This window comes from Salmo salar, chromosome 15, assembly GCF_965601325.2.
Source record: "Salmo salar chromosome 15, fSalSal1, whole genome shotgun sequence".
In the NCBI taxonomy this organism is placed as follows: Eukaryota; Metazoa; Chordata; class Actinopteri; order Salmoniformes; family Salmonidae; genus Salmo; species Salmo salar.
The window spans coordinates 17,846,812-17,870,901 of record NC_138305.1 but is presented as its reverse complement, the minus strand read 5'-3'; positions in this window follow the sequence as shown (position 1 = coordinate 17,870,901).

The window sequence follows — 24,090 nt, the reverse complement described above, 5'->3', positions numbered from 1 at the left end:
AGATAGAGCCTGATCAGAATACTGTAGTTCAGCTAGAGCCTGATCAGCATACTGTAGTTCAGATAAAGCCTGATCAGCATACAGTAGTTCAGATAGAGCCTGATCAGCATAATGTAGTTCAGATCAGAATACTGTAGTTCAGATAGAACAGGATCAGCATACTGTAGTTCAGCTAGAGCCTGATCAGCATACTGTAGTTCAGATAAAGCCTGATCAGCATACTGTAGTTCAGATAGAGCCTGATCAGCATAATGTAGTTCAGATAGAGCATGATCAGCATACTTTAGTTCAGATAAAGCCTGATCAGCATACTGCAGTTCAGATAGAGCCTGATCAGCAAACTGTAGTTCAGATAAAGCCTGATCAGCATACTGTAGTTCAGATAGAGCCTGATCAGCATACTGTAGTTCAGATAGAGCATGATCAGCATACTGTAGTTATGATGGCGCAGGATCAGCATACTGTAGTTCAGATAGAGCATGATCAGCATACTGTAGTTATGATGGCGCAGGATCAGCATACTGTAGTTCAGATAGAGCCTGATCAGAATACTGTAGTTCAGCTAGAGCCTGATCAGCATACTGTAGTTCAGATAAAGCCTGATCAGCATACTGTAGTTCAGATAGAGCCTGATCAGCATAATGTAGTTCAGATCAGCATACTGTAGTTCAGATAGAACAGGATCAGCATACTGTAGTTCAGCTAGAGCCTGATCAGCATACTGTAGTTCAGATAGAGCATGATCAGCATACTGTAGTTTTGATGGAGCAGGATCAGCATACTGTAGTTCATATAGAGCCTGATCAGCATACTGTAGTTCAGATAGAGCCTGGTCAGCATACTGTAGTTCAGATAGAGCAGGATCAGCATACTGTAGTTCAGATCAGCATACTGTAGTTCAGATAGAACAGGATCAGCATACAATAGTTCAGATAGAGCCTGATCAGCATACTGTAGTTCAGATAGAGCCTGATCAGCATACGGTAGTTCAGATCAGCATACTGTAGTTCAGATAGAGCAGGATCAGCATACTGTAGTTCAGACAGACCCTGATCAGCATACTGTAGTTCAGATAGAGCCTGATCAGCATACGGTAGTTCAGATCAGCATACTGTAGTTCAGATAGAGCAGGATCAGCGTACTGTAGTTCAGACAGAGCCTGATCAGCATACTGTAGTTCAGATAGAGCAGGATCAGCAGACTGTAGTTCAGATAGATCCTGATCAGCATACTGTAGTTCAGATAGAGCCTGATCAGTATACTGTAGTTCAGATAGAGCAGGATCAGCATACTGTAGTTAAGATAGAGCCTGATCAGCATACTGTAGTTCAGATAAAGCCTGATCAGCATACTGTAGTTCAGATAGAGCCTGATCAGCATACTGTAGTTCAGATAGATCCTGATCAGAAGACTGTAGTTCAGATAGAGCAGGATCAGCATACTGTAGTTCAGATAGAGCCTGATCAGCATACTGTAGTTCAGATAGAGCCTGATCAGCATACGGTAGTTCAGATCAGCATACTGTAGTTCAGATAGAGCAGGATCAGCATACTGTAGTTCAGATCAGCATACTGTAGTTCAGATAGAGCCTGATCAGCATACTGTAGTTCAGATCAGCATACTGTAGTTCAGATAGAGCCTGATCAGCATACTGTAGTTCAGATAAAGCCTGATCAGCATACTGTAGTTCAGATAGAGCCTGATCAGCATACTGTAGTTCAGATCAGCATACTGTAGTTCAGATAGAACAGGATCAGCATACTGTAGTTATGATGGCGCAGGATCAGCATACTGTAGTTCAGATAGAGCCTGATCAGAATACTGTAGTTCAGCTAGAGCCTGATCAGCATACTGTAGTTCAGCTAGAGCCTGATCAGCATACTGTAGTTCAGATAGAGCCTGATCAGCATAATGTAGTTCAGATCAGCATACTGTAGTTCAGATAGAACAGGATCAGCATACTGTAGTTCAGCTAGAGCCTGATCAGCATACTGTAGTTCAGATAAAGCCTGATCAGCATACTGTAGTTCAGATAGAGCCTGATCAGCATAATGTAGTTCAGATAGAGCATGATCAGCATACTTTAGTTCAGATAAAGCCTGATCAGCATACTGCAGTTCAGATAGAGCCTGATCAGCATACTGTTGTTCAGATAGAGCATGATCAGGATACTGTAGTTTTGATGGAGCAGGATCAGCATACTGTAGTTCATATAGAGCCTGATCAGCATACTGTAGTTCAGATAGAGCCTGGTCAGCATACTGTAGTTCAGATAGAGCAGGATCAGCATACTGTAGTTCAGATCAGCATACTGTAGTTCAGATAGAACAGGATCAGCATACTGTAGTTCAGATAGAGCCTGATCAGCATACTGTAGTTCAGATAGAGCCTGATCAGCATACGGTAGTTCAGATCAGCATACTGTAGTTCAGATAGAGCAGGATCAGCATACTGTAGTTCAGACAGAGCCTGATCAGCATACTGTAGTTCAGATAGAGCCTGATCAGCATACGGTAGTTCAGATCAGCATACTGTAGTTCAGATAGAGCAGGATCAGCGTACTGTAGTTCAGACAGAGCCTGATCAGCATACTGTAGTTCAGATAGAGCAGGATCAGCAGACTGTAGTTCAGATAGATCCTGATCAGCATACTGTAGTTCAGATAGAGCCTGATCAGTATACTGTAGTTCAGATAGAGCAGGATCAGCATTCTGTAGTTCAGATAGCGCCTCAACAGCATACTGTAGTTCAGATCAGCATACTGTTTTTCAGATATATCCTGATCAGCATACTGTAGTTCAGATAGAGCCTGATCAGTATACTGTAGTTCAGATAGAGCAGTATCAGCATACTGTAGTTAAGATAGAGCCTGATCAGCATACTGTAGTTCAGATAAAGCCTGATCATCATACTGTAGTTCAGATAGAGCCTGATCAGCATACTGTAGTTCAGATAGAGCATGATCATCATACTGTAGTTATGATGGCGCAGGATCAGCATACTGTAGTTCAGATAGAGCCTGATCAGCATACTGTAGTTCAGATGGAGCCTGATCAGCATACTGTAGTTCAGATAGAGCAGGATCAGCATACTGTAGTTCAGATCAGCATACAGTAGTTCAGATAGAACAGGATCAGCATACTGTAGTTCAGCTAGAGCCTGATCAGCATACTGTAGTTCAGATAAAGCCTGATCAGCATACTGTAGTTCAGATAGAGCCTGATCAGCATACTGTAGTTCAGATAGAGCATGATCAGCATACTTTAGTTCAGATAAAGCCTGATCAGCATACTGCAGTTCAGATAGAGCCTGATCAGCATACTGTTGTTCAGATAGAGCATGATCAGCATACTGTAGTTTTGATGGAGCAGGAACAGCATACTGTAGTTCATATAGAGCCTGATCAGCATACTGTAGTTCAGATAGAGCCTGGTCAGCATACTGTAGTTCAGATAGAGCAGGATCAGCATACTGTAGTTCAGATCAGCATACTGTAGTTCAGATAGAACAGCATCAGCATACTGTAGTTCAGATAGAGCCTGATCAGCATACTGTAGTTCAGATAGAGCCTGATCAGCATACGGTAGATCAGATCAGCATACTGTAGTTCAGATAGAGCAGGATCAGCATACTGTAGTTCAGACAGAGCCTGATCAGCATACTGTTGTTCAGATAGAGCCTGATCAGCATACTGTAGGTCAGATAGATCCTGATCAGCAGACTGTAGTTCAGATAGAGCAGGATCAGCATACTGTAGTTCAGATAGAGCCTGATCAGCATACTGTAGTTCAGATAGAGCCTGATCAGCATACGGTAGTTCAGATCAGCATACTGTAGTTCAGATAGAGCAGGATCAGCATACTGTAGTTCAGGCAGAGCCTGATTAGCATACTGTAGTTCAGATAGAGCAGGATCAGCAGACTGTAGTTCAGATAGATCCTGATCAGCATACTGTAGTTCAGATAGAGCCTGATCAGTATACTGTAGTTCAGATAGAGCAGGATCAGCATTCTGTAGTTCAGATAGCGCCTGAACAGCATACTGTAGTTCAGATCAGCATACTGTACTTCAGATATATCCTGATCAGCATACTGTAGTTCAGATAGAGCCTGATCAGTATACTGTAGTTCAGATAGAGCAGGATCAGCATACTGTAGTTCAGATAGAGCCTGATCAGCATACTGTAGTTCAGATAGAGCAGGATCAGCATACTGTAGTTCAGATCAGCATACTGCAGTTCAGATAGAACAGGATCAGCATACTGTAGTTCAGATAGAGCCTGATCAGCATACTGTAGTTCAGATAGAGCCTGATCAGCATACGGTAGTTCAGATCAGCATACTGTAGTTCAGATAGAGCAGGATCAGCATACTGTAGTTCAGACAGAGCCTGATTAGCATACTGTAGTTCAGATAGAGCAGGATCAGCAGACTGTAGTTCAGATAGATCCTGATCAGCATACTGAATTTCAGATAGAGCATGATCAGCATACTGTAGTTCTGATCAGCATGCTGTAGTTCAGATAGAGCCTGGTCAGCATACTGTAGTTCAGATAGAGCCTGATCAGAATACTGTAGTTCAGATCAGCATACTGTAGTTCAGATTGAGCCAGATCAGCATACTGTAGTTCAGATAGATCCTGATCAGCAGACTGTAGTTCAGATAGAGCAGGATCAGCATACTGTAGTTCAGATAGAGCATGATCAGCATACTGTAGTTCAGATAGAGCAGGATCAGCATACTGTAGTTCAGATCAGCATACTGTAGTTCAGATAGAGCCTGATCAGCATACTGTAGTTCAGATAGAGCCTGATCAGCATACTGTAGTTCAGATCAGCATACTGTAGTTCAGATAGAGCCTGATCAGCATACTGTAGTTCAGATCAGCATACTGTAGTTCAGATAGAGCAGGATCAGCATACTGTAGTTCAGACAGAGCCTGATCAGCATACTGTAGTTCAGATAGAGCCTGATCAGTATACTGTAGTTCAGATAGAGCAGGATCAGCATTCTGTAGTTCAGATAGCGCCTGAACAGCATACTGTAGTTCAGATCAGCATACTGTAGTTCAGATAGAGCCTGATCAGCATACTGTAGTTCAGATAGAGCCTGATCAGCATACTGTAGTTCAGATAGAGCCTGATCAGCATACTGTAGTTCAGATCAGCATACTGTAGTTCAGATAGATCCTGATCAGAAAACTGTAGTTCAGATAGAGCAGAATCAGCATCCTGTAGTTCAGATAGAGCCTGATCAGCATACTGTAGTTCAGATAGATCCTGATCAGAAGACTGTAGTTCAGATAGAGCAGGATCAGCATACTGTAGTTCAGATAGAGCCTGATCAGTATACTCTAGTTCAGATAGAGCAGGATCAGCATACTGTAGTTCAGATAGAGCCTGATCAGCATACTGTAGTTCAGATAGAGCAGGATCAGCATACTGTAGTTCAGATCAGCATACTGTAGTTCAGATAGAACAGGATCAGCATACTGTAGTTCAGATAGAGCCTGATCAGCATACTGTAGTTCAGATAGATCCTGATCAGCATACTGTAGTTCAGATAGAGCCTGATCAGTATACTGTAGTTCAGATAGAGCAGGATCAGCATTCTGTAGTTCAGATAGCGCCTGAACAGCATACTGTAGTTCAGATCAGCATACTGTACTTCAGATATATCCTGATCAGCATACTGTAGTTCAGATAGAGCGTGATCAGCATAATGTAGTTCAGATCAGCATACTGTAGTTCAGATAGAACAGGATCAGCATACTGTAGTTCAGCTAGAGCCTGATCAGCATACTGTAGTTCAGATAAAGCCTGATCAGCATACTGTAGTTCAGATAGAGCCTGATCAGCATAATGTAGTTCAGATAGAGCATGATCAGCATACTTTAGTTCAGATAAAGCCTGATCAGCATACTGCAGTTCAGATAGAGCCTGATCAGCATACTGTTGTTCAGATAGAGCATGATCAGGATACTGTAGTTTTGATGGAGCAGGATCAGCATACTGTAGTTCATATAGAGCCTGATCAGCATACTGTAGTTCAGATAGAGCCTGGTCAGCATACTGTAGTTCAGATAGAGCAGGATCAGCATACTGTAGTTCAGATCAGCATACTGTAGTTCAGATAGAACAGGATCAGCATACTGTAGTTCAGATAGAGCCTGATCAGCATACTGTAGTTCAGATAGAGCAGGATCAGCAGACTGTAGTTCAGATAGATCCTGATCAGCATACTGTAGTTCAGATAGAGCCTGATCAGTATACTGTAGTTCAGATAGAGCAGGATCAGCATTCTGTAGTTCAGATAGCGCCTCAACAGCATACTGTAGTTCAGATCAGCATACTGTTCTTCAGATATATCCTGATCAGCATACTGTAGTTCAGATAGAGCCTGATCAGTATACTGTAGTTCAGATAGAGCAGTATCAGCATACTGTAGTTAAGATAGAGCCTGATCAGCATACTGTAGTTCAGATAAAGCCTGATCATCATACTGTAGTTCAGATAGAGCCTGATCAGCATACTGTAGTTCAGATAGAGCATGATCATCATACTGTAGTTATGATGGCGCAGGATCAGCATACTGTAGTTCAGATAGAGCCTGATCAGCATACTGTAGTTCAGATGGAGCCTGATCAGCATACTGTAGTTCAGATAGAGCAGGATCAGCTTACTGTAGTTCAGATCAGCATACAGTAGTTCAGATAGAACAGGATCAGCATACTGTAGTTCAGCTAGAGCCTGATCAGCATACTGTAGTTCAGATAAAGCCTGATCAGCATACTGTAGTTCAGATAGAGCCTGATCAGCATACTGTAGTTCAGATAGAGCATGATCAGCATACTTTAGTTCAGATAAAGCCTGATCAGCATACTGCAGTTCAGATAGAGCCTGATCAGCATACTGTTGTTCAGATAGAGCATGATCAGCATACTGTAGTTTTGATGGAGCAGGAACAGCATACTGTAGTTCATATAGAGCCTGATCAGCATACTGTAGTTCAGATAGAGCCTGGTCAGCATACTGTAGTTCAGATAGAGCAGGATCAGCATACTGTAGTTCAGATCAGCATACTGTAGTTCAGATAGAACAGGATCAGCATACTGTAGTTCAGATAGAGCCTGATCAGCATACTGTAGTTCAGATAGAGCCTGATCAGCATACGGTAGATCAGATCAGCATACTGTAGTTCAGATAGAGCAGGATCAGCATACTGTAGTTCAGACAGAGCCTGATCAGCATACTGTTGTTCAGATAGAGCCTGATCAGCATACTGTAGTTCAGATAGAGCCTGATCAGCATACTGTAGTTCAGATAGAGCAGGATCAGCATACTGTAGTTCAGATAGAGCCTGATCAGCATACTGTAGTTCAGATAGAGCCTGATCAGCATACGGTAGTTCAGATCAGCATACTGTAGTTCAGATAGAGCAGGATCAGCATACTGTAGTTCAGGCAGAGCCTGATTAGCATACTGTAGTTCAGATAGAGCAGGATCAGCAGACTGTAGTTCAGATAGATCCTGATCAGCATACTGTAGTTCAGATAGAGCCTGATCAGTATACTGTAGTTCAGATAGAGCAGGATCAGCATTCTGTAGTTCAGATAGCGCCTGAACAGCATACTGTAGTTCAGATCAGCATACTGTACTTCAGATATATCCTGATCAGCATACTGTAGTTTTGATGGAGCAGGAACAGCATACTGTAGTTCATATAGAGCCTGATCAGCATACTGTAGTTCAGATAGAGCCTGGTCAGCATACTGTAGTTCAGATAGAGCAGGATCAGCATACTGTAGTTCAGATCAGCATACTGTAGTTCAGATAGAACAGGATCAGCATACTGTAGTTCAGATAGAGCCTGATCAGCATACTGTAGTTCAGATAGAGCCTGATCAGCATACGGTAGATCAGATCAGCATACTGTAGTTCAGATAGAGCAGGATCAGCATACTGTAGTTCAGACAGAGCCTGATCAGCATACTGTTGTTCAGATAGAGCCTGATCAGCATACTGTAGGTCAGATAGATCCTGATCAGCAGACTGTAGTTCAGATAGAGCAGGATCAGCATACTGTAGTTCAGATAGAGCCTGATCAGCATACTGTAGTTCAGATAGAGCCTGATCAGCATACGGTAGTTCAGATCAGCATACTGTAGTTCAGATAGAGCAGGATCAGCATACTGTAGTTCAGGCAGAGCCTGATTAGCATACTGTAGTTCAGATAGAGCAGGATCAGCAGACTGTAGTTCAGATAGATCCTGATCAGCATACTGTAGTTCAGATAGAGCCTGATCAGTATACTGTAGTTCAGATAGAGCAGGATCAGCATTCTGTAGTTCAGATAGCGCCTGAACAGCATACTGTAGTTCAGATCAGCATACTGTACTTCAGATATATCCTGATCAGCATACTGTAGTTCAGATAGAGCCTGATCAGTATACTGTAGTTCAGATAGAGCAGGATCAGCATACTGTAGTTCAGATAGAGCCTGATCAGCATACTGTAGTTCAGATAGAGCAGGATCAGCATACTGTAGTTCAGATCAGCATACTGCAGTTCAGATAGAACAGGATCAGCATACTGTAGTTCAGATAGAGCCTGATCAGCATACTGTAGTTCAGATAGAGCCTGATCAGCATACGGTAGTTCAGATCAGCATACTGTAGTTCAGATAGAGCAGGATCAGCATACTGTAGTTCAGACAGAGCCTGATCAGCATACTGTAGTTCAGATAGAGCAGGATCAGCAGACTGTAGTTCAGATAGATCCTGATCAGCATACTGAATTTCAGATAGAGCATGATCAGCATACTGTAGTTCTGATCAGCATGCTGTAGTTCAGATAGAGCCTGGTCAGCATACTGTAGTTCAGATAGAGTCTGATCAGAATACTGTAGTTCAGATCAGCATACTGTAGTTCAGATTGAGCCTGATCAGCATACTGTATTTCAGATAGATCCTGATCAGCAGACTGTAGTTCAGATAGAGCAGGATCAGCATACTGTAGTTCAGATAGAGCATGATCAGCATACTGTAGTTCAGATAGAGCAGGATCAGCATACTGTAGTTCAGATCAGCATACTGTAGTTCAGATAGAGCCTGATCAGCATACTGTAGTTCAGATAGAGCCTGATCAGCATACTGTAGTTCAGATCAGCATACTGTAGTTCAGATAGAGCCTGATCAGCATACTGTAGTTCAGATCAGCATACTGTAGTTCAGATAGAGCCTGATCAGCATACTGTAGGTCAGATAGATCCTGATCAGCAGACTGTAGTTCAGATAGAGCAGGATCAGCATACTGTAGTTCAGATAGAGCCTGATCAGCATACTGTAGTTCAGATAGAGCCTGATCAGCATACGGTAGTTCAGATCAGCATACTGTAGTTCAGATAGAGCAGGATCAGCATACTGTAGTTCAGACAGAGCCTGATCAGCATACTGTAGTTCAGATAGAGCCTGATCAGTATACTGTAGTTCAGATAGAGCAGGATCAGCATTCTGTAGTTCAGATAGCGCCTGAACAGCATACTGTAGTTCAGATCAGCATACTGTAGTTCAGATAGAGCCTGATCAGCATACTGTAGTTCAGATCAGCATACTGTAGTTTAGATAGATCCTGATCAGAAAACTGTAGTTCAGATAGAGCAGAATCAGCATACTGTAGTTCAGATAGAGCCTGATCAGCATACTGTAGTTCAGATAGATCCTGATCAGAAGACTGTAGTTCAGATAGAGCAGGATCAGCATACTGTAGTTCAGATAGAGCCTGATCAGTATACTGTAGTTCAGATAGAGCAGGATCAGCATACTGTAGTTCAGATAGAGCCTGATCAGCATACTGTAGTTCAGATAGAGCAGGATCAGCATACTGTAGTTCAGATCAGCATACTGTAGTTCAGATAGAACAGGATCAGCATACTGTAGTTCAGATAGAGCCTGATCAGCATACTGTAGTTCAGATAGAGCCTGATCAGCATACGGTAGTTCAGATCAGCATACTGTAGTTCAGATAGAGCAGGATCAGCATACTGTAGTTCAGATAGAGCATGATCAGCATACTTTAGTTCAGATAAAGCCTGATCAGCATACTGCAGTTCAGATAGAGCCTGATCAGCATACTGTTGTTCAGATAGAGCATGATCAGCATACTGTAGTTTTGATGGAGCAGGAACAGCATACTGTAGTTCATATAGAGCCTGATCAGCATACTGTAGTTCAGATAGAGCCTGGTCAGCATACTGTAGTTCAGATAGAGCAGGATCAGCATACTGTAGTTCAGATCAGCATACTGTAGTTCAGATAGAACAGGATCAGCATACTGTAGTTCAGATAGAGCCTGATCAGCATACTGTAGTTCAGATAGAGCCTGATCAGCATACGGTAGATCAGATCAGCATACTGTAGTTCAGATAGAGCAGGATCAGCATACTGTAGTTCAGAAAGAGCCTGATCAGCATACTGTTGTTCAGATAGAGCCTGATCAGCATACTGTAGGTCAGATAGATCCTGATCAGCAGACTGTAGTTCAGATAGAGCAGGATCAGCATACTGTAGTTCAGATAGAGCCTGATCAGCATACTGTAGTTCAGATAGAGCCTGATCAGCATACGGTAGTTCAGATCAGCACACTGTAGTTCAGATAGAGCAGGATCAGCATACTGTAGTTCAGGCAGAGCCTGATTAGCATACTGTAGTTCAGATAGAGCAGGATCAGCAGACTGTAGTTCAGATAGATCCTGATCAGCATACTGTAGTTCAGATAGAGCCTGATCAGTATACTGTAGTTCAGATAGAGCAGGATCAGCATTCTGTAGTTCAGATAGCGCCTGAACAGCATACTGTAGTTCAGATCAGCATACTGTACTTCAGATATATCCTGATCAGCATACTGTAGTTCAGATAGAGCCTGATCAGTATACTGTAGTTCAGATAGAGCAGGATCAGCATACTGTAGTTCAGATAGAGCCTGATCAGCATACTGTAGTTCAGATAGAGCAGGATCAGCATACTGTAGTTCAGATCAGCATACTGCAGTTCAGATAGAACAGGATCAGCATACTGTAGTTCAGATAGAGCCTGATCAGCATACTGTAGTTCAGATAGAGCCTGATCAGCATACGGTAGTTCAGATCAGCATACTGTAGTTCAGATAGAGCAGGATCAGCATACTGTAGTTCAGACAGAGCCTGATCAGCATACTGTAGTTCAGATAGAGCAGGATCAGCAGACTGTAGTTCAGATAGATCCTGATCAGCATACTGAATTTCAGATAGAGCATGATCAGCATACTGTAGTTCTGATCAGCATGCTGTAGTTCAGATAGAGCCTGGTCAGCATACTGTAGTTCAGATAGAGCCTGATCAGAATACTGTAGTTCAGATCAGCATACTGTAGTTCAGATTGAGCCTGATCAGCATACTGTAGTTCAGATAGATCCTGATCAGCAGACTGTAGTTCAGATAGAGCAGGATCAGCATACTGTAGTTCAGATAGAGCATGATCAGCATACTGTAGTTCAGATAGAGCAGGATCAGCATACTGTAGTTCAGATCAGCATACTGTAGTTCAGATAGAGCCTGATCAGCATACTGTAGTTCAGATAGAGCCTGATCAGCATACTGTAGTTCAGATCAGCATACTGTAGTTCAGATAGAGCCTGATCAGCATACTGTAGTTCAGATCAGCATACTGTAGTTCAGATAGAGCCTGATCAGCATACTGTAGGTCAGATAGATCCTGATCAGCAGACTGTAGTTCAGATAGAGCAGGATCAGCATACTGTAGTTCAGATAGAGCCTGATCAGCATACTGTAGTTCAGATAGAGCCTGATCAGCATACGGTAGTTCAGATCAGCATACTGTAGTTCAGACAGAGCCTGATCAGCATACTGTAGTTCAGATAGAGCCTGATCAGTATACTGTAGTTCAGATAGAGCAGGATCAGCATTCTGTAGTTCAGATAGCGCCTGAACAGCATACTGTAGTTCAGATCAGCATACTGTAGTTCAGATAGAGCCTGATCAGCATACTGTAGTTCAGATAGAGCCTGATCAGCATACTGTAGTTCAGATCAGCATACTGTAGTTCAGATAGATCCTGATCAGAAAACTGTAGTTCAGATAGAGCAGAATCAGCATCCTGTAGTTCAGATAGAGCCTGATCAGCATACTGTAGTTCAGATAGATCCTGATCAGAATACTGTAGTTCAGATAGAGCAGGATCAGCATACTGTAGTTCAGATAGAGCCTGATCAGTATACTGTAGTTCAGATAGAGCAGGATCAGCATACTGTAGTTCAGATAGAGCCTGATCAGCATACTGTAGTTCAGATAGAGCAGGATCAGCATACTGTAGTTCAGATCAGCATACTGTAGTTCAGATAGAACAGGATCAGCATACTGTAGTTCAGATAGAGCCTGATCAGCATACTGTAGTTCAGATAGAGCCTGATCAGCATACGGTAGTTCAGATCAGCATACTGTAGTTCAGATAGAGCAGGATCAGCATACTGTAGTTCAGACAGAGCCTGATCAGCATACTGTAGTTCAGATAGAGCAGGATCAGCAGACTGTAGTTCAGATAGATCCTGATCAGCATACTGAATTTCAGATAGAGCATGATCAGCATACTGTAGTTCTGATCAGCATGCTGTAGTTCAGATAGAGCCTGGTCAGCATACTGTAGTTCAGATAGAGCCTGATCAGAATACTGTAGTTCAGATCAGCATACTGTAGTTCAGATAGAGCCTGGTCAGTATACTGTAGTTCAGATAGAGCAGGATCAGCATTCTGTAGTTCAGATAGCGCCTGAACAGCATACTGTAGTTCAGATCAGCATACTGTACTTCAGATATATCCTGATCAGCATACTGTAGTTCAGATAGAGCCTGATCAGTATACTGTAGTTCAGATAGAGCAGGATCAGCATACAGTAGTTCAGATAGAGCCTGATCAGCATACTGTAGTTCAGATAGAGCAGGATCAGCATACTGTAGATCAGATCAGCATACTGCAGTTCAGATAGAACAGGATCAGCATACTGTAGTTCAGATAGAGCCTGATCAGCATACTGTAGTTCAGATAGAGCCTGATCAGCATACGGTAGTTCAGATCAGCATACTGTAGTTCAGATAGAGCAGGATCAGCATACTGTAGTTCAGACAGAGCCTGATCAGCATACTGTAGTTCAGATAGATCAGGATCAGCAGACTGTAGTTCAGATAGATCCTGATCAGCATACTGAATTTCAGATAGAGCATGATCAGCATACTGTAGTTCTGATCAGCATGCTGTAGTTCAGATAGAGCCTGGTCAGCATACTGTAGTTCAGATAGAGCCTGATCAGAATACTGTAGTTCAGATCAGCATACTGTAGTTCAGATTGAGCCTGATCAGCGTACTGTAGTTCAGATAGATCCTGATCAGCAGACTGTAGTTCAGATAGAGCAGGATCAGCATACTGTAGTTCAGATAGAGCATGATCAGCATACTGTAGTTCAGATAGAGCAGGATCAGCATACTGTAGTTCAGACAGAGCCTGATCAGCATACTGTAGTTCAGATAGAGCCTGATCAGCATACGGTAGTTCAGATCAGCATACTGTAGTTCAGATAGAGCAGGATCAGCGTACTGTAGTTCAGACAGAGCCTGATCAGCATACTGTAGTTCAGATAGAGCAGGATCAGCAGACTGTAGTTCAGATAGATCCTGATCAGCATACTGTAGTTCAGATAGAGCCTGATCAGTATACTGTAGTTCAGATAGAGCAGGATCAGCATTCTGTAGTTCAGATAGCGCCTCAACAGCATACTGTAGTTCAGATCAGCATACTGTTCTTCAGATATATCCTGATCAGCATACTGTAGTTCAGATAGAGCCTGATCAGTATACTGTAGTTCAGATAGAGCAGTATCAGCATACTGTAGTTAAGATAGAGCCTGATCAGCATACTGTAGTTCAGATAATGCCTGATCATCATACTGTAGTTCAGATAGAGCCTGATCAGCATACTGTAGTTCAGATAAAGCATGATCATCATACTGTAGTTATGATGGCGCAGGATCAGCATACTGTAGTTCAGATAGAGCCTGATCAGCATACTGTAGTTCAGATGGAGCCTGATCAGCATACTGTAGTTCAGATAGAGCAGGATCAGCATACTGTAGTTCAGATCAGCATACAGTAGTTCAGATAGAACAGGATCAGCATACTGTAGTTCAGCTAGAGCCTGATCAGCATACTGTAGTTCAGATATAGCCTGATCAGCATACTGTAGTTCAGATAGAGCCTGATCAGCATACTGTAGTTCAGATAGAGCATGATCAGCATACTTTAGTTCAGATAAAGCCTGATCAGCATACTGCAGTTCAGATAGAGCCTGATCAGCATACTGTTGTTCAGATAGAGCATGATCAGCATACTGTAGTTTTGATGGAGCAGGAACAGCATACTGTAGTTCATATAGAGCCTGATCAGCATACTGTAGTTCAGATAGAGCCTGGTCAGCATACTGTAGTTCAGATAGAGCAGGATCAGCATACTGTAGTTCAGATCAGCATACTGTAGTTCAGATAGAACAGGATCAGCATACTGTAGTTCAGATAGAGCCTGATCAGCATACTGTAGTTCAGATAGAGCCTGATCAGCATACGGTAGATCAGATCAGCATACTGTAGTTCAGATAGAGCAGGATCAGCATACTGTAGTTCAGACAGAGCCTGATCAGCATACTGTTGTTCAGATAGAGCCTGATCAGCATACTGTAGGTCAGATAGATCCTGATCAGCAGACTGTAGTTCAGATAGAGCAGGATCAGCATACTGTAGTTCAGATAGAGCCTGATCAGCATACTGTAGTTCAGATAGAGCCTGATCAGCATACGGTAGTTCAGATCAGCATACTGAAGTTCAGGCAGAGCCTGATTAGCATACTGTAGTTCAGATACAGCAGGATCAGCAGACTGTAGTTCAGATAGATCCTGATCAGCATTCTGTAGTTCAGATAGCGCCTGAACAGCATACTGTAGTTCAGATCAGCATACTGTACTTCAGATATATCCTGATCAGCATACTGTAGTTCAGATAGAGCCTGATCAGTATACTGTAGTTCAGATAGAGCAGGATCAGCATACTGTAGTTCAGACATAGCCTGATCAGCATACTGTAGTTCAGATAGAGCCTGATCAGTATACTGTAGTTCAGATAGAGCAGGATCAGCATTCTGTAGTTCAGATAGCGCCTGAACAGCATACTGTAGTTCAGATCAGCATACTGTAGTTCAGATAGAGCCTGATCAGCATACTGTAGTTCAGATAGAGCCTGATCAGCATACTGTAGTTCAGATCAGCATTCTGTAGTTCAGATAGAGCCTGATCAGCATACTGTAGTTCAGATAGATCCTGATCAGAAGACTGTAGTTCAGATAGAGCAGGATCAGCATACTGTAGTTCAGATAGAGCCTGATCAGTATACTGTAGTTCAGATAGAGCAGGATCAGCATACTGTAGTTCAGATAGAGCCTGATCAGCATACTGTAGTTCAGATAGAGCAGGATCAGCATACTGTAGTTCAGATCAGCATACTGTAGTTCAGATAGAACAGGATCAGCATACTGTAGTTCAGATAGATCCTGATCAGCATACTGTAGTTCAGATAGAGCCTGATCAGCATACGGTAGTTCAGATCAGCATACTGTAGTTCAGATAGAGCAGGATCAGCATACTGTAGTTCAGACAGAGCCTGATCAGCATACTGTAGTTCAGATAGAGCAGGATCAGCAGACTGTAGTTCAGATAGATCCTGATCAGCATACTGAATTTCAGATAGAGCATGATCAGCATACTGTAGTTCTGATCAGCATGCTGTAGTTCAGATAGAGCCTGGTCAGCATACTGTAGTTCAGATAGAGCCTGATCAGAATACTGTAGTTCAGATCAGCATACTGTAGTTCAGATAGAGCCTGATCAGTATACTGTAGTTCAGATAGAGCAGGATCAGCATTCTGTAGTTCAGATAGCGCCTGAACAGCATACTGTAGTTCAGATCAGCATACTGTACTTCAGATATATCCTGATCAGCATACTGTAGTTCAGATAGAGCCTGATCAGTATACTGTAGTTCAGATAGAGCAGGATCAGCATACTGTAGTTCAGATAGAGCCTGATCAGCATACTGTAGTTCAGATAGAGCAGGATCAGCATACTGTAGTTCAGATCAGCATACTGCAGTTCAGATAGAACAGGATCAGCATACTGTAGTTCAGATAGAGCCTGATCAGCATACTGTAGTTCAGATAGAGCCTGATCAGCATACGGTAGTTCAGATCAGCATACTGTAGTTCAGATAGAGCAGGATCAGCATACTGTAGTTCAGACAGAGCCTGATCAGCATACTGTAGTTCAGATAGAGCAGGATCAGCAGACTGTAGTTCAGATAGATCCTGATCAGCATACTGAATTTCAGATAGAGCATGATCAGCATACTGTAGTTCTGATCAGCATGCTGTAGTTCAGATTGAGCCTGATCAGCATACTGTAGTTCAGATAGATCCTGATCAGCAGACTGTAGTTCAGATAGAGCAGGATCAGCATACTGTAGTTCAGATAGAGCATGATCAGCATACTGTAGTTCAGATAGAGCAGGATCAGCATACTGTAGTTCAGATCAGCATACTGTAGTTCAGATAGAGCCTGATCAGCATACTGTAGTTCAGATAGAGCCTGATCAGCATACTGTAGTTCAGATCAGCATACTGTAGTTCAGAGAGCCTGATCAGCATACTGTAGTTCAGATCAGCATACTGTAGTTCAGATAGAGCCTGATCAGCATACTGTAGGTCAGATAGATCCTGATCAGCAGACTGTAGTTCAGATAGAGCAGGATCAGCATACTGTAGTTCAGATAGAGCCTTATCAGCATACTGTAGTTCAGATAGAGCCTGATCAGCATACGGTAGTTCAGATCAGCATACTGTAGTTCAGATAGAGCAGGATCAGCATACTGTAGTTCAGACAGAGCCTGATCAGCATACTGTAGTTCAGATAGAGCCTGATCAGTATACTGTAGTTCAGATAGAGCAGGATCAGCATTCTGTAGTTCAGATAGCGCCTGAACAGCATACTGTAGTTCAGATCAGCATACTGTAGTTCAGATAGAGCCTGATCAGCATACTGTAGTTCAGATAGAGCCTGATCAGCATACTGTAGTTCAGATCAGCATACTGTAGTTCAGATAGATCCTGATCAGAAAACTGTAGTTCAGATAGAGCAGAATCAGCATACTGTAGTTCAGATAGAGCCTGATCAGCATACTGTAGTTCAGATAGATCCTGATCAGAAGACTGTAGTTCAGATAGAGCAGGATCAGCATACTGTAGTTCAGATAGAGCCTGATCAGTATACTGTAGTTCAGATAGAGCAGGATCAGCATACTGTAGTTCAGATAGAGCCTGATCAGCATACTGTAGTTCAGATAGAGCAGGATCAGCATACTGTAGTTCAGATCAGCATACTGTAGTTCAGATAGAACAGGATCAGCATACTGTAGTTCAGATAGAACAGGATCAGCATACTGTAGTTCAGATAGAGCCTGATCAGCATACTGTAGTTCAGATAGAGCCTGATCAGCATACGGTAGTTCAGATCAGCATACTGTAGTTCAGATAGAGCAGGATCAGCATACTGTAGTTCAGATGGAGCCTGATCAGCATACTGTAGTTCAGATAGAGCAGGATCAGCATACTGTAGTTCAGATCAGCATACAGTAGTTCAGATAGAACAGGATCAGCATACTGTAGTTCAGCTAGAGCCTGATCAGCATACTGTAGTTCAGATATAGCCTGATCAGCATACTGTAGTTCAGATAGAGCCTGATCAGCATACTGTAGTTCAGATAGAGCATGATCAGCATACTTTAGTTCAGATAAAGCCTGATCAGCATACTGCAGTTCAGATAGAGCCTGATCAGCATACTGTTGTTCAGATAGAGCATGATCAGCATACTGTAGTTTTGATGGAGCAGGAACAGCATACTGTAGTTCATATAGAGCCTGATCAGCATACTGTAGTTCAGATAGAGCCTGGTCAGCATACTGTAGTTCAGATAGAGCAGGATCAGCATACTGTAGTTCAGATCAGCATACTGTAGTTCAGATAGAACAGGATCAGCATACTGTAGTTCAGATAGAGCCTGATCAGCATACTGTAGTTCAGATAGAGCCTGATCAGCATACGGTAGATCAGATCAGCATACTGTAGTTCAGATAGAGTAGGATCAGCATACTGTAGTTCAGACAGAGCCTGATCAGCATACTGTTGTTCAGATAGAGCCTGATCAGCATACTGTAGGTCAGATAGATCCTGATCAGCAGACAGTAGTTCAGATAGAGCAGGATCAGCATACTGTAGTTCAGATAGAGCCTGATCAGCATACTGTAGTTCAGATAGAGCCTGATCAGCATACGGTAGTTCAGATCAGCATACTGAAGTTCAGGCAGAGCCTGATTAGCATACTGTAGTTCAGATACAGCAGGATCAGCAGACTGTAGTTCAGATAGATCCTGATCAGCATACTGTAGTTCAGATAGAGCCTGATCAGTATACTATAGTTCAGATAGAGCAGGATCAGCATTCTGTAGTTCAGATAGCGCCTGAACAGCATACTGTAGTTCAGATCAGCATACTGTACTTCAGATATATCCTGATCAGCATACTGTAGTTCAGATAGAGCCTGATCAGTATACTGTAGTTCAGATAGAGCAGGATCAGCATACTGTAGTTCAGACATAGCCTGATCAGCATACTGTAGTTCAGATAGAGCCTGATCAGTATACTGTAGTTCAGATAGAGCAGGATCAGCATTCTGTAGTTCAGATAGCGCCTGAACAGCATACTGTAGTTCAGATCAGCATACTGTAGTTCAGATAGAGCCTGATCAGCATACTGTAGTTCAGATAGAGCCTGATCAGCATACTGTAGTTCAGATCAGCATTCTGTAGTTCAGATAGAGCAGAATCAGCATACTGTAGTTCAGATAGAGCCTGATCAGCATACTGTAGTTCAGATAGATCCTGATCAGAAGACTGTAGTTCAGATAGAGCAGGATCAGCATACTGTAGTTCAGATAGAGCCTGATCAGTATACTGTAGTTCAGATAGAGCAGGATCAGCATACTGTAGTTCAGATAGAGCCTGATCAGCATACTGTAGTTCAGATAGAGCAGGATCAGCATACTGTAGTTCAGATCAGCATACTGTAGTTCAGATAGAACAGGATCAGCATACTGTAGTTCAGATAGATCCTGATCAGCATACTGTAGTTCAGATAGAGCCTGATCAGCATACGGTAGTTCAGATCAGCATACTGTAGTTCAGATAGAGCAGGATCAGCATACTGTAGTTCAGACAGAGCCTGATCAGCATACTGTAGTTCAGATAGAGCAGGATCAGCAGACTGTAGTTCAGATAGATCCTGATCAGCATACTGAATTTCAGATAGAGCATGATCAGCATACTGTAGTTCTGATCAGCATGCTGTAGTTCAGATAGAGCCTGGTCAGCATACTGTAGTTCAGATAGAGCCTGATCAGAATACTGTAGTTCAGATCAGCATACTGTAGTTCAGATAGAGCCTGATCAGTATACTGTAGTTCAGATAGAGCAGGATCAGCATTCTGTAGTTCAGATAGCGCCTGAACAGCATACTGTAGTTCAGATCAGCATACTGTACTTCAGATATATCCTGATCAGCATACTGTAGTTCAGATAGAGCCTGATCAGTATACTGTAGTTCAGATAGAGCAGGATCAGCATACTGTAGTTCAGATAGAGCCTGATCAGCATACTGTAGTTCAGATAGAGCAGGATCAGCATACTGTAGTTCAGATCAGCATACTGCAGTTCAGATAGAACAGGATCAGCATACTGTAGTTCAGATAGAGCCTGATCAGCATACTGTAGTTCAGATAGAGCCTGATCAGCATACGGTAGTTCAGATCAGCATACTGTAGTTCAGATAGAGCAGGATCAGCATACTGTAGTTCAGACAGAGCCTGATCAGCATACTGTAGTTCAGATAGAGCAGGATCAGCAGACTGTAGTTCAGATAGATCCTGATCAGCATACTGAATTTCAGATAGAGCATGATCAGCATACTGTAGTTCTGATCAGCATGCTGTAGTTCAGATTGAGCCTGATCAGCATACTGTAGTTCAGATAGATCCTGATCAGCAGACTGTAGTTCAGATAGAGCAGGATCAGCATACTGTAGTTCAGATAGAGCATGATCAGCATACTGTAGTTCAGATAGAGCAGGATCAGCATACTGTAGTTCAGATCAGCATACTGTAGTTCAGATAGAGCCTGATCAGCATACTGTAGTTCAGATAGAGCCTGATCAGCATACGGTAGTTCAGATCAGCATACTGTAGTTCAGATAGAGCAGGATCAGCATACTGTAGTTCAGACAGAGCCTGATCAGCATACTGTAGTTCAGATAGAGCCTGATCAGTATACTGTAGTTCAGATAGAGCAGGATCAGCATTCTGTAGTTCAGATAGCGCCTGAACAGCATACTGTAGTTCAGATCAGCATACTGTAGTTCAGATAGAGCCTGATCAGCATACTGTAGTTCAGATAGAGCCTGATCAGCATACTGTAGTTCAGATCAGCATACTGTAGTTCAGATAGATCCTGATCAGAAAACTGTAGTTCAGATAGAGCAGAATCAGCATACTGTAGTTCAGATAGAGCCTGATCAGCATACTGTAGTTCAGATAGATCCTGATCAGAAGACTGTAGTTCAGATAGAGCAGGATCAGCATACTGTAGTTCAGATAGAGCCTGATCAGTATACTGTAGTTCAGATAGAGCAGGATCAGCATACTGTAGTTCAGATAGAGCCTGATCAGCATACTGTAGTTCAGATAGAGCAGGATCAGCATACTGTAGTTCAGATCAGCATACTGTAGTTCAGATAGAACAGGATCAGCATACTGTAGTTCAGATAGAGCCTGATCAGCATACTGTAGTTCAGATAGAGCCTGATCAGCATACGGTAGTTCAGATCAGCATACTGTAGTTCAGATAGAGCAGGATCAGCATACTGTAGTTCAGACAGAGCCTGATCAGCATACTGTAGTTCAGATAGAGCAGGATCAGCAGACTGTAGTTCAGATAGATCCTGATCAGCATACTGAATTTCAGATAGAGCATGATCAGCATACTGTAGTTCTGATCAGCATGCTGTAGTTCAGATAGAGCCTGGTCAGCATACTGTAGTTCAGATAGAGCCTGATCAGAATACTGTAGTTCAGATCAGCATACTGTAGTTCAGATTGAGCCTTATCAGCATACTGTAGTTCAGATAGATCCTGATCAGCAGACTCTAGTTCAGATAGAGCAGGATCAGCATACTGTAGTTCAGATAGAGCATGATCAGCATACTGTAGTTCAGATAGAGCAGGATCAGCATACTGTAGTTCAGATCAGCATACTGTAGTTCAGATAGAGCCTGATCAGCATACTGTAGTTCAGATAGAGCCTGATCAGCATACTGTAGTTCAGATCAGCATACTGTAGTTCAGATCAGCATACTGTAGTTCAGATAGAGCCTGATCAGCATACTGTAGGTCAGATAGATCCTGATCAGCAGACTGTAGTTCAGATAGAGCAGGATCAGCATACTGTAGTTCAGATAGAGCCTGATCAGCATACTATAGTTCAGATAGAGCCTGATCAGCATACGGTAGTTCAGATCAGCATACTGTAGTTCAGATAGAGCAGGATCAGCATACTGTAGTTCAGACAGAGCCTGATCAGCATACTGTAGTTCAGATAGAGCCTGATCAGTATACTGTAGTTCAGATAGAGCAGGATCAGCATTCTGTAGTTCAGATAGCGCCTGAACAGCATACTGTAGTTCAGATCAGCATACTGTAGTTCAGATAGAGCCTGATCAGCATACTGTAGTTCAGATAGAGCCTGATCAGCATACTGTAGTTCAGATCAGCATACTGTAGTTCAGATAGATCCTGATCAGAAATCTGTAGTTCAGATAGAGCAGGATCAGCATACTGTAGTTCAGATAGAGCCTGATCAGCATACTGTAGTTCAGATAGATCCTGATCAGAAGACTGTAGTTCAGATAGAGCAGGATCAGCATACTGTAGTTCAGATAGAGCCTGATCAGTATACTGTAGTTCAGATAGAGCAGGATCAGCATACTGTAGTTCAGATAGAGCCTGATCAGCATACTGTAGTTCAGATAGAGCAGGATCAGCATACTGTAGTTCAGATCAGCATACTGTAGTTCAGATAGAACAGGATCAGCATACTGTAGTTCAGATAGAGCCTGATCAGCATACTGTAGTTCAGATAGAGCCTGGTCAGCATACGGTAGTTCAGATCAGCATACTGTAGTTCAGATAGAGCAGGATCAGCATACTGTAGTTCAGACAGAGCCTGATCAGCATACTGTAGTTCAGATAGAGCCTGATCAGTATACTGTAGTTCAGATAGAGCAGGATAGGCATTCTGTAGTTCAGATAGCGCCTGAACAGCATACTGTAGTTCAGATCAGCATACTGTAGTTCAGATAGAGCCTGATCAGCATACTGTAGTTCAGATAGAGCCTGATCAGCATACTGTAGTTCAGATCAGCATACTGTAGTTCAGATAGATCCTGATCAGAAAACTGTAGTTCAGATAGAGCAGAATCAGCATACTGTAGTTCAGATAGAGCCTGATCAGCATACTGTAGTTCAGATAGATCCTGATCAGAAGACTGTAGTTCAGATAGAGCAGGATCAGCATACTGTAGTTCAGATAGAGCCTGATCAGTATACTGTAGTTCAGATAGAGCAGGATCAGCATACTGTAGTTCAGATAGAGCCTGATCAGCATACTGTAGTTCAGATAGAGCAGGATCAGCATACTGTAGTTCAGATCAGCATACTGTAGTTCAGATAGAACAGGATCAGCATACTGTAGTTCAGATAGAGCCTGATCAGCATACTGTAGTTCAGATAGAGCCTGATCAGCATACGGTAGTTCAGATCAGCATATTGTAGTTCAGATAGAGCAGGATCAGCATACTGTAGTTCAGACAGAGCCTGATCAGCATACTGTAGTTCAGATAGAGCAGGATCAGCAGACTGTAGTTCAGATAGATCCTGATCAGCATACTGAATTTCAGATAGAGCATGATCAGCATGCTGTAGTTCTGATCAGCATGCTGTAGTTCAGATAGAGCCTGGTCAGCATACTGTAGTTCAGATAGAGCCTGATCAGAATACTGTAGTTCAGATCAGCATACTGTAGTTCAGATTGAGCCTTATCAGCATACTGTAGTTCAGATAGATCCTGATCAGCAGACTGTAGTTCAGATAGAGCAGGATCAGCATACTGTAGTTCAGATAGAGCATGATCAGCATACTGTAGTTCAGATAGAGCAGGATCAGCATACTGTAGTTCAGATCAGCATACTGTAGTTCAGATCAGCATACTGTAGTTCAGATCAGCATACTGTAGTTCAGATAGAGCCTGATCAGCATACTGTAGGTCAGATAGATCCTGATCAGCAGACTGTAGTTCAGATAGAGCAGGATCAGCATACTGTAGTTCAGATAGAGCCTGATCAGCATACTATAGTTCAGATAGAGCCTGATCAGCATACGGTAGTTCAGATCAGCATACTGTAGTTCAGATAGAGCAGGATCAGCATACTGTAGTTCAGACAGAGCCTGATCAGCATACTGTAGTTCAGATAGAGCCTGATCAGTATACTGTAGTTCAGATAGAGCAGGATCAGCATTCTGTAGTTCAGATAGTGCCTGAACAGCATACTGTAGTTCAGATCAGCATACTGTAGTTCAGATAGAGCCTGATCAGCATACTGTAGTTCAGATAGAGCCTGATCAGCATACTGTAGTTCAGATCAGCATACTGTAGTTCAGATAGATCCTGATCAGAAATCTGTAGTTCAGATAGAGCAGGATCAGCATACTGTAGTTCAGATAGAGCCTGATCAGCATACTGTAGTTCAGATAGATCCTGATCAGAAGACTGTAGTTCAGATAGAGCAGG